Source organism: Zophobas morio, unplaced genomic scaffold, assembly GCF_036711695.1.
Source record: "Zophobas morio isolate AGI-343-1 ecotype UQ-CSIRO unplaced genomic scaffold, CSIRO_AGI_Zmor_V1 ptg000058l, whole genome shotgun sequence".
NCBI classification, from domain to species: Eukaryota; Metazoa; Arthropoda; class Insecta; order Coleoptera; family Tenebrionidae; genus Zophobas; species Zophobas morio.
In genome coordinates this window covers 4,044,281-4,057,390 of record NW_026972163.1, presented here as the reverse complement: position 1 = coordinate 4,057,390, position 13,110 = coordinate 4,044,281, and the positions used below count along the sequence as shown (strand labels likewise).

Sequence of the window (13,110 nt, the reverse complement as noted above, 5' to 3'; positions counted from 1 at the left end):
CAAACTAACATTGCCAAACTCAAAGAAATCATGGATTAAGCATTACATTTTAAATTCAGTTAGTATCAAGTATCAAGTGGTACACGGTATTTGTATTTTGGGTTGAGTAAAAATAATTTATTTTCAGAAGTAATTTTCTCGTGACTAACCCTGTATACTGAGATCTACCAGAGTTAGAGCGCGCCGTCGGCATGACGCATCCTAGCATAGCTCTAGTAAATATGGGCGAAAAAGTTTGTAAAAAGTGCAAACAAAAAGTAAAAGTGACAAATACTTATTTATATAAAGTGAATAAAATGTGAAGATGTATATCATAGAAGTTGTCTCCAGGTTCTAGTAAACCGTGGTAAAAACTTCAGTGTTATTCTTGAAAATGTGATGTGTGAGGAACATAAATCAGAATTAACTCAAAGTGATCGCATGTACTTGCAAATAGTGGACATACTAAAAAATGAAAACACATCAATGAAAACGGAAATTGAAGGGCTTAAAGTCGAAATCGAGTAATTAAAATCAGCATATAACATATTAGTATCAGAAGTACCAAAATGTAAATTAAAGTCTCCTCCTAATATTACATACTTAGATTTAAAGTCAATTATTGTAAATAGCTTTTTTACTGATTTGTTAAAAAGTTACGGTTTCCATCCACTAGTTAATTTCAAAACACACATGAATAATACTATTGATAATGTATTCACTAATAGTTATAAATGTCAACTTATTAACTGTTACACCTATTAATATTTCTAGGTCTGATCACACAGCTATCTCTGTAAAAATATGTCTTATAGAAAATGTTTATGATGACTCGTATCCATTTAAATTTGTTAAGCCAATAACTCAACGAGGAAAAAATGATTTTTTTAAATTACTGTATCATATTGACTGGAATTTTATCACATTAAATCTTGATGTAAATGTCTTGTTTGACATGTTTTTCGACATAATTTTAAACAACTTCAATTTAGCCTTTCCTACAAAGAAAATAATTTGTAATAGATGCAAAGTTCATAATATAGTCTGGTTTACCCCTGAGTTAAAAAATATGAGAGAAACACTTCATTTTTTATATAATTTGCACAATACATATGGAACATTGCATCTAAAAAATGTATATAATAACTACAGACCTCAATACGATGCTGGTATCAAGCAAGCTAGAACTAATGCTAATGATAATTTTATTAGAAATAATTGTAACAATACAAAAGCAATGTGGTCCCTGATAAATAGAAACGAACAACGTAAGATTCATGAAACATCCAAGATAACGCCATCCGAGTATAATACATTTTTTGTAAATATTGCCAACAGGGCCGCCGCTAGAACTTTTGGCGCCCGAGTGCAAGTTTGAATTCAGCGCCCCTCTTCAATATAGACAAGATTTTTTTAAGTAAAAATTGTATTAAAATCAGTGGAAAATTAAAGGCCAGTCTTTAAAACGATAAAATTAAAATTTATTTCGTATAAAATAAACAAACAAATACCTTTATCGAACACAAATCTATTTTGTTAATAAAAAACATAAATACATATGTATCCATATAGTATGACTGAATACAAAAAAAAAGAAACGAAAAAACCTAAAGCATACAAATAATATAATTAAATATTTTTTACTAAACCAAATGAATGTTTCTAGATTTCATACTGGGAAATTCTGCAACTATTTTTTATGTCCAAATTGTCTAACAGTTCTTGTTCAATTGCAACAATAGATAAGTTACTTAGCCTGCCTTGACTCATGGTTGATCTGAGATAATTTTTTATTATTTTCAATTTTGAAAAGGATCGCTGGCCAGATGCAACCGAGACTGGTGGTGTAAGCAAAGTTCTTAATGCTATTGATGTATCGGAAAAGTTGAGATTAAATTGTTTTCACACCAATACGTAAAATTTGTTGGGGATCTTCTAACGGTATAGCTGAAGAGTGCAGTTTTAAAGCTTTAATCTTATTAAATACGGCAATGTCGACCTCACCAAGGGAATCAACTGCAAGTTTTAAATGTAAATCTTTACAGTTTTTTAACATGTCTTCTTCTGCGGACTGAAGACAAAGTTTGGTTCAGAATTCGGCAAAAAAATTATTTTAAAATTAATTTTTGGATCTACAACTTCGTAATTCTGCTCGTGATCAAAATGTTTCGGTTTTCTTCCAATTACATGAACATTAATTACAAAATATAGTCTTCCAATTCTTTCATTTGTGAAATAATATTAACTATAATATTACTTCTTGGACACACGGTTTGGATTGGCGGAAAAAATGGTTGAACATTAATTTCATAGGCAAGTTTGTCTGCTTCAGGTATAATATTAGCAAAACTTTCATTTGAACGATAGTTGGTAAAGTAACCTATTACATCTTTAAGTAAATTGATATATACTTTGATGTTGATATTAGGATTCATCATTTTAGTTAAGATGTTGATTGATTCAGAATACTTATCAAATCAAATTATCGTTGAACAAATAACTACCATGAAGAAGTATCTTCGGATATTTCCAGCAAATCATCAAAGATTTTGCAAATGTGATACGTATAAATAAAATAAATTTATCGTCCAAACTACAAGTGCAAATAACAACTTTGTTGCATTTGCCAGCTCGGACACCAACTAATTTTTGGAGCAATGTTCTTTAATACCTTTCTGTGAATTACTAAAATAATTTAATTTATTGCTAACATCCCCCTTGACGTTCCGACAAACAACATCCGCAATTCTGGAAACTTATTCCTTTATGCTTTACCGATCTACAAGTTTGTTCACCATGTACTATAAAAAACAGATGTTTATTGATTTATCGATGACTGGATGACCTAAACAATATTTCTTTCTTTGCTTTCTCCCAAAGTCTCAATAAACCCTTTTTTCGAGTTGTAGGGGAACTAGGGGCTTGTTGTAACAGGGGTAAGTTGTAACACTAAATTTTTACCCACAATTTAAACTCTTTAACGTCAGGTATTTTACTGAATTTAATTCTTGCACCATAAGTCATCATGTCATCACAACCACTGTTCCTTGAGCCAGCGCAGTAAGTGGATGTGTGCACGTGTCTCGTTTTGGCCAAGTAATGTAAAATATTGCTTTAGTAAAATTTGGTTTTTCGTATCAGTTATTAATTAATTTAAAACTTTTAGTTTTGCATGTAGCTCAAAAATTACTCAGCTTTGATATTCCTTACACATTTTGACGCAAAGCCACATAATTTTGACGAAATGTAATTAAATGTAGAAAATTGTGCTACGGGGCATGTTGTAACAATAGCTTTGATGCAAGTTGTAACATGTTTCAACTTATCCCAAATTCACTTCTACAAATCTCATACCTAGCATACGAAAAGCGAGCCAAAATTTTGACCTATGCCATATATCGCTTTCCAGATATATTAAGAAAAAGGAAGACAACACTCAAATTTTTAATGTTAACTCTTTTTCTAAAAGTTTATTTCAGTTTTACTGAAAAAAAATTGTATATAATGAAGTGTTGTGTTGATTTTTCAAAAATAAAGTCTAAATATGTATCAACATCAGCTTTATTTTTACTGGTACTACCTGTATGATGGCTGTTACAACTAGCCCCAACCACGGGGCAAGTTGTAACAATGCACTTTTTTTAAGAAAATGCCTGGTGTGAAGTGAAGATGAACAATTTTGACCTTTTGCCTGTTCAGTCCAATAGGGGAATAGTTAGACTACCGATAGATACTTTTATAATGGTCAAACAGCTAATAGATACCAAATTATATTCGCTTTCCTAAAAACTGTTACAACAAGCCCCTCGTTCCCCTACATTTTTTTATATTATTTTGGGAATTTTGAAAAGTGCTGCTTTGCGTGCCAATTTGCCGCTCCCCTTTGGCAGCGCCCGCGTGCGGTGCACGCCTTGCACCCCCGCTTACGGCGGCCCTGATTGCCAAAGGCATTGTAAACTCCTTGCCTAATCCTAATGTAGATACTATGTATTAATCGTATGTGTTCATTAGTCAATGCTTCAAACATTTTTTTTTCATTTGAAACAGTAAGTGAAATACAAGTCCGTGATGCAATTAATAAATAAAAAAATTGGTCTAAAGAGTTTAGACAGTACTTCCCTCACTGTCGGAAAGGTGACGACTGCATGCCTATTATGTTTTTTTTTCAAAGTAGATTTCAAAGCATTCGGTTTTGTAGTTCCTGAATAAATCAATAAAATAAATTTACGCAGTCATTTTTTTTTTAATCACCCGGTATATGCAAATTAAAAAAATATGAATGGGATGATAAATTACAAGTACAGACTCATCATATTTTGTATATTCTAGATAGGATTTATTCGGCAAACTTTTGAGCTGACGTCATCAGTTTTTGGAGAAGATAAGCAAATATATTTTGACTAAAAATTTATTATGCTCTTTATAACCTTAACACATTTACAAGATTTCAAAACATTCGGTTCTGTAGTTCTTGATTAAATCAATAAAATACATTTACGAATTCATTATTTTTTGGGGTCACCCTGTATATGCAAATCGAAAAAATATGAACGGAATCATAAATCACAAGAAGAGACTCATCATATTTTGTACATTTTAGATGGGATTTATTCAGCAAAATTTTGTGGTGACGTCATAAATTTTTTAGGGGGGATGAGCAAATACATTTTGATCAGAAACTTACCATGCTTATGATAACTTTAAAACATCTTCAAGATTTCAAAGCATTCGGTTTTGTAGTTGCTGAGTAAATCAATAAAATAAATTTACGCATTCATTAATTTTTTTGAGTCAACCTGTATATGAAAATTAAAAAAATATGAATGGAGTGATAAATCACAAGTACAGACTCATCATATTTTGTACAGCTTTACAGCCTTAAAACATCTGCAACATTTCAAAGCATTCGGGTTAGCAGATTTAAAATTAAATTGCAAAATATTGTTTTATAATTTTGATTTTTTTTCCAAAAATCTGGACGTTTCGGGTAAATACTCAATTCGATGTCGGAAACTACATGTGTAGGACTATGTTATTTTATACAATTTAAAACCCATGTACTATGTAGAATTTTGAAGTGACGTCATCGCATTAGTGGTGGGGATGATTAGACAAATTTTTGTTAGCGTTTTACCATGATATTCCTAATATAAGTACAAAATTTCACAACAATCGGTCCAGTACTTTCGAAGATTATCTGTCTAATAAAAATCTGGGACGGCAGACAGATGGACGGACAGACAGACGTAAATGGGAGCCCTATTTCTTCGTCTTCTAGGGGTCATGAAAGTAGAGAGTCGGCCGACGGACTCGATTAAAATACTTCCTTTGCTTACTCTCGGGAAGTAAAAAAATAACAAAATGGGCTGTGGAAGATTAGTGGATTAGTTTCGCTGCAATTTACATTCCCCTGATTGCACACCGGACAATGTGGATTGTTATGAATTCATCCTAAAGAGCAGAGTTTATTGAAGAAATAATTGTAAATTAATAAGTCATATTCTGACAACAAAATGGCACCGAACTTGTTAATTGATGATAAATTAAAAACACAGGGACTCGCTGTAATAAGTATTACCAAATTAGAAGACTCACGCGCATTGGCGGCAAGTACGTGGGGGCATCGCAGAGAGTTCATCCGACGAAAAAATAGGTGGGGTGCGTACCATCCCACCACATTTTTCAGGTCTTATTATATTTATTTTTTTATCTTATAAACACTCTAATAAATGTTTCTGTGTAGAAAGATTTTCTTCTTGGCAAATACACTGCGTTTCATATAAAATGCACCACCTAGAAGGAGTAGGCGTAGAATGTAGAAATTTGGTGGAGAAGACTGTTGCATATAGACAAACAATTGATTAAAATTTGAAAGAAAAACTACTACTTGTTTAGATAATATACCGAGTGTTATTCGATTTTTATTAATTTTTTGATTATGTTTTAAAGATACTTGAGTAAGATTCTTTTGCAATTTTACTTGACATTTGTCATTATTGTGCTTGCAAAAATGCTACGAGTTCACACACGAGGTAATTTTCAACAGATAACACCTATTGAAAGAGGGCGAATGATTGGGATGCATGAGGCTAGTTTACCATTTCGGGAAATCACCAGAAGACTCGGCCCAACGGATTCTACGATATTAAGAACAAGTCGAGAATGGAACAACGAAGAGCTACAAATGCGTCGCAGGGGTACCGACCGTTTCAGAGTCACCCAAGAACGCGAAGATCATTTGCTAAGAAGAAGTGTTATTCAGTACCCTTGGTAACCATAACGATCAGTCGGGATGGACTGGATGACAGCAATTGGGCACAGAATCCGAGGAGTACCATCTACCGCCAAATTCGTTCCTTTGGCTTGAGATCTTATCGTCCAAACTGCAAACTTCCCTTACCACAAGAACACAAAACTACCAGGCTTCACTGGTACCAAGACAGGCAGCAATGGCTGTAATAGTGGAATGTCATAATGTTTAGGAACAAGTCTAGGTCTTGTTTGTGGCACTCTGATGGACGCATACGTGTTCGAAGGCCTTGAGGTCAAAGGTAAAATCTGGAATTTGTACAGAGATGTCATATCGCTCTAACACCTGGAGTAATGATATGGGATGGTATACACATCTGTTGAAGTACTCCCTTAGTGTTCATTCCAGGCACGCTAAATGCCCGGCATTACATCGTTAACGTGTTAAATCAATTTCTTTTTCCTTATCTCTCGAACCGTCGAAGAACATCTTTTGAACAAGATAATGCGTGGCCTCATGTGGCCATATTAACTTAAAGAGTGTTTGACGAAAATAACGTCAACTTCTTACCCTGGCCTGCCCTATCACCAGATTTATCAACAATCGAAAATGTTTAGGATTTAATGCATAGAAGGCTGCGCAATTTACCACATCCTCCAAAGACTTTGGAAGAATGTCTACAACAAATTCAAAATGCCTGGAATGAGATACCCCAGCAGGCAATAGATCATCTCATTTTAAGCATGCCTAGAAGAATACAGTCTTGTATTCGTGCACGTGGAATTTTAACACATTATTAACATTTCTTGTGTTAGACATTTTATTTTTTCTTTGAAATTTTAATCAAATGTTTGTCTACGTGCAATAGTCTTCTCCACCAAATTTCAACATTCTACGCCTACTCCTTCTAGGTGGTGCATTTTATTTGAAACGCAGTGTATATAGAAGATATCTGTGAGTGTTTTGGCATGACATAATAAAGGAGTTAATGTTACTTCTATTTATTAACGAACAAAAAATCAATCAAATGAAAGAAGCGCGGGTTGCATTGATTAGGTTTATTTCTTCTACAATATTTGGCAGTTCAAGGTTTGACGATTAGGGATCACATAGAAAAAGATTGAAATTTTTACAAACAGCTCTGAAGACGTACCAGTTTTAAAATCGTGGTTAAGTAAGGACTCAAAATATTAATGGTTATCAAAGGACAATGACAATGAGATTATGTATAAGCATGAGTTTTATGGTTTAAAAAAAAAACTCATTTCTCAAATTAAGCAAGAAAAATATTTTGCTACTATAATAGATGAGACAACCGACATTAATGTACATGAGCAGGTTTGTATCTGCGCTTTGCCCATGAATCTATGTCTGTTTATGAACATTTCACTGGATTTTACGAAACCTTTTCTATTACAGTCGAATACCTCTATAAAATTGTTAAAGATGTTCTGATTAGAGCGGAATTGCCTTTAGCAGACTGTAGAGGACAAGGTTCTGATGGTGTAAGCAATGTTAGTAGTCATCGCCATGGTTTACAAACTCAAATTCAAGCAGATGAACCACGTGCGGTATTTGTACACTGCTTGGCTCACAATTTAAATTTAACCGCCCAAGACTATGCGATTAAATAATAAAGACTAATAAATCTAATAAGCAAGTCTCTCAAACGTCTATCTTGGTTCGAAAAAATAAAAAAAGACGACGTAGCGGACCAACACCAGAACTTTGAAATCGCTTTGTCCCACACGGTGCAGCCAACGAAGTTGGAACTAAAACCAATGCTCATTTAAAAAATCTTCAGTGTTTTGAAACATTGTTCCTCATTAAAATATTTATATTGACAAACGTTGAATCTTTACAAAAAGTAATACTGCATTTTAATGGATCGATGAAATTTACACAGAAGGTTACTGATACCTTAAAAAACAAAAGGAACGAAGGTTATAATATTCTTTGGCAAGATGTTATTAAATTTGGTAAGAAAATGCAACTGGACGAACCCGTATTGCCACGCCAACAACAACTTATAAAATTATTAGCTACTCTTTGGGGGCTCGACTCTTTTAAAAAAAAGGTCCTACTGTGGAACTATAATTGGATATTAAAACCCAATTTTGGGTTGTTTTATGATTTTTTTTAGCAAAACTTAATGCCTCTGCCTCTGACGACAATTACATTTTTTTAGAAGTTGTGTAAAACAATAGTCTTTCATTGTCACAAAATGTGACTGTAAAACAAAAAATCAGAACTAACTGCATTGGTTGCTTCAAAGCTCTGAAAATCTCTCAAAATCTTAAATAAAAAAAAAGATTTTACATATTTCATATAATAATACTCGTAATAACGTAATCACATGTTTTAAGTAATAAGTTCTGATTACTAACCTATATAAATACAACTACGATTTTTTTGCTTTTCAGCATCTGGTGAAAACAGCCGATGCAACAGACATTTTTGTTAAAGAAACAGTTATATGGACATCAAGAAAAAGTTTGCCGTATAACTTTTTTGATGACGAAGCTACACAGAATTATTTCAAATTAATTTCTCCAAATCTATCAATGCCAAAAAAAGACAAACTACGTTGTACAACTCTCAAATATTTCGAACAAATGCGTGAAAATGTAAAACAACTTTTACTTGACACTAGCAGTAAAATTTCTTTTACTGTAGACGGTTGGACGTCTGTTAACAGAAAATCTTATTATGGAATAACAGCACATTACATATATGACAACTGGAAATTATGTTCTCTAACTTTAGATTTTTTACCATCTGATGGAAAACATACAGGTTTAGACATTGCAAAACTCTTTCACTCATCTATAGAATTTTTCGGTCTTAAAGAAAAAATTCAAGGCATCACCATGGACAATGCTTCTGCCAACGACATGTTTATAGCAGAATTGAAAAAACTTCTGAATCAAGAAAGCATTAGATTTGACGAAAAAAATAGCCACTTCCGATGTATGGCACACATTTGCAACTTAGGCGTGAAAGATATTTTAAACACTCTAAAAATAGAAGAGGTACGAACAGAGGATCATGAAGATGATTATAGTGCTGATGAGAACAATGAAGAAGATTCTGAGGAGGAAAACGATGCTGATAGAATATCATTTGTTGAAAAAATTCGTGGAATATTTCAAAAAATACGTAAATCAGAACAAATATGCAATAAGTTTAGAAGTTGTTGTGAAGTAAAAAGAATAACCTATAAGGATCCTCCTTTAGATGTATCAACTAGATGGAACAGTACGCAGGCAATGCTGGAAGTTGCTTACAGTATGAAAGAAGCTTTACAACTGCTCTCTGAAAATAATGCCGTTTTAAAGCGCTATTCTCTAACTGCCTATGAATGGATTTGGGTGAACAAATTGAAAGAAGTTTTAAAATATTTTAAAAATTTTTCAGTGGTTTTGGAAGGAGAACAATATCCTACCTTATCACTAACCGTTATAGCCTTTAATTTACTACTTGATAGACTGGAGTCATTCATGAATTCATTGAATATTGCTGACGAAACCGACATATGCTTTTATAATGCATGTGAAAATGGAAAAAGAAAAATTCTGAAACACTATCAAAAAACTAACTGGATTTATTGTGCCGCTCTATTATTAGATCCGCGTCATAACCTACGGAAATTCGATCAAACTGCATGGGGAAAAGAGTTGAAACATTATTCAGTGGTATTTTTTGAAAAAGTTTTTCAGCAGGAATACTACCCCCATTATGAGGACAGTGACTACCCAAAGCATCAACCTACAAAATCAACGGCATCAACAGACAACAATCCCCTAAGCAGTATATTGGCATTTTTTGACGACACCACTGCTAATTTGTCTCCAGCAGAATGTTGGAGAACTGAGCTTAACCGTTATTATACAGAACCAGCCCCAGCACCTACCATAAACATTTTAGAATGGTAGAACGTTCATAGAAGTATTTACCCTAATTTAGCAAAAATGGCCAAAGATATTCTAGCCATACCTGCTACATCCGTACCCGTGGAAAGAGTATTTTCAAGGGCAGGACAAATTATGCGGAAAGAAAGAAATCGGCTCACAGCCGAAACTGCACGAAGTCAATTGTGTATTGGTTCCTGGGCTCATTGCCCTCATGCAAATAAAATTATGCTTTGATTTTTTTATATACTCGTAACATACTCGTTTTTAATTATCTTTCTCTGTTTTGTATTTTATTAGAATAGAACTAAATAAATGTTTTTTTCAAATTATTTACATATAATTTTATAAAACCGATACTCGAGAGCCTCGGCATTTGGTCTCGATCTCGCCGAGAGTTTCGGCAAAAGGTCTCGAAAGTGAGTCTCGCTTATTTTCTGGTATCGGTCTCGGGTATCGTCCCGAATTTTAAGCGATTCCGAGACGAGAACGAGATTAGTCTCGATTTTTGCGAATCCCTATAAGCAACTGATAAACTGAATGACGAAAATGATTCGTAACTGGTAGCAAACAATTTGTAGACAGAACGACCATTCATCGAAACACTTTTTTTTAAAGAATACCATTAATAATTTAGCATGTTATTTACTTTTCTTTGTTTAGACTATATGGAATAAAACGTTTATTTTGTGTTGTTAAATTTCAATCAAACATTATTCAAGAAGAACAATCATTTTTTCATTTCTTTGGATTTTTCGTACTAATAACCTTAGACACATAATACATAGAATAATATTTCAACCATATGAATAAAATTTGTATCATGTCTTCATGTCTGAATTGGTTTTGCACTCGACCAAAATTTGAAAACGCGCCGCGTATGTTCACACCCCCTTTGTATTTTTGCAGGTTGTGTATTTGTTAATAAGACTGATTCACTTCGATATCAGCCCTCCTGACCAAGTTACAACTATAATTCGATATCAATTCCGAAGAAGACTTCAGTGAGTTTATGAGTCATTTATATTCAAGTCTGGCACTTTCGTAATGTTGTTAAATCTCAAAAACCAGGTAAAATCAATTTTGGAAAAAGTTTTCCCTCTTCGTTCCTAAATTTGATTCAGAATTATTCAACAAAGCGCGCCCACGACTCGTTGGAATTTAATCACGACCTTTCATAAAAAATTTCAATTAAATAAAAAATAAAATTTTCACTTACGTTATGCGGCTGAGAAGAAAAGTATCAGTTGGTGTAAAAAAAAAAATGCACACATCACGTACACATACTTATATGTCCATAATTAAGTTAAGTCAATTAGATACCTAAAACTGTTGCACCAAAACATCCTTCCTCGCGTCGAGAACGATATCGTATCGTTCAAATATATAATTTATTAGTAATCAATTCATACGACAATAATAAACGTGCACACAACCGCCACGACTCGATTAAAATGTCTGGTGGCTTGGGCCCAGTGTGGAGTGTACAGCATTCTTGCTGACGTTGGATACGTTGGCAAACTATCATGTTGCAATAGAGAGGGCCGTATTCAGGTATATTTAAAAAAGAATTTGCACTGGGCTACCAAACGCCCTACGACAGAAAGTTTGTTTTTGCAAAAAATGCATCCGTCTAAGCTAACGTTTAAACGTGTGTAAATGAAAATATCGAGTGTAGATCTAATTATTGTTAAATGCTTAGAAAAAAAAAAACTGTTTAACTTGAAAACGGTTATTTGTTATACGATACGACAAAAAAAGTTTACAAATACCCAGCACATCCATTAGCATCGACTGTTTTTAGTTTACCTACTTTTCGCATATGGTTGAAAATGGCAAAAGTTTCTCGTGCCCAAACGCCAAAAGTTAAAAAATAATCATAATTTCTGAGTAAAAAATCTATAGACCCGTATATTAGAACGCTTACGCTCAGGAACTAAAAATCGCTAAAAGATGGTTCACGTTTTTGAAGGTTTTGTAGACATTTTGGCACAAACGGTACAAAGAAAACTATTTAAGAGTTTTTTGTTTGTTGTTACTATTTATATTTAATAAAAAAGGAAAAATCAGCACTGGTGTCTTTAAACACGCAATAAAAACAATAAAAACTAAACCTGTTTTTAGAATGTCTCGCAAAAGTTATTAATAATTTATTTTTGGTATAACAAAAAAACATGTATAGTGTTATTTCATACTTCACTGGCACAGCTGTTTTTTTGAAAATTCGTCAGCTCGTCATTTAAAAATTTCTTAATTTTTGAAAGAACAGAAAATGCATCGAAAAAAGCGAAATCTTCTAAGTGCTAAATTGAAAATGGCACTCATTAACTCCTAATTTTGACAATGGAGCCAGCCATAACTGGAAGAAAAATGTATGAACACTGCACTGTTCAGTACGTAATATTGATTAATATTTTAAACTAGGTTTCTGAGTCCACTGTAAGAACTATTTTGAAGTGCCATACAACGGGCAAACCAATTGTCTCGTCTAAAAGTGCAGCTGGGAGATCACTTTTTTAGGGAAGAGTTGGGACGGTAAATTCAGAAATACAAAGAAACAGGGCAATATTTTAATTTGGATACGCTTCTTTCAATTGCACAAAATAATTTAGAATATACAGAATCGCGAAGTAGGTACTCTGTATAACATAATTAAAGCAATGGGTTTCAAATATAAGTATGTAGGAAAATCATCGAAAAATTCTGAAATAGTTGCCGAAAGAATAAAATTTCTAAAATGTTACCTGAAATATCAAGCAGATTATCCAGATGTTAAATTCATTTTCCTCGATGAGACTTGGATTTACAAGCATGGTTCCCAGTTAAAAACATGGCTACATGACAATATGCACACAAAAAATTATAAAGCCACAAAATTACACAAGGACAGCGTTTTACGGTTTTGCATGCTGGATCCTCAGCGGATTTTATAAATGGGTGTAGCTCTCTCGCACTCTACCAATAATGATA

The 13,110-nt window shown here is 33.3% G+C and overlaps 1 protein-coding gene across 1 annotated transcript in view; it reads right to left on the bottom strand.

Annotated features, from left to right (window-relative positions):
* Positions 1-11,588, bottom strand: part of LOC135143166 (uncharacterized) — a 103,064-nt gene extending 91,476 nt beyond the window's left edge. The window contains exon 1 of the mRNA XM_064075031.1: positions 11,360-11,588. The gene's annotated coding sequence lies outside the window, so the exon portion shown is untranslated. The remainder of the gene's footprint in view (positions 1-11,359) is intronic.
* Positions 11,589-13,110: the final 1,522 nt, after the last annotated feature.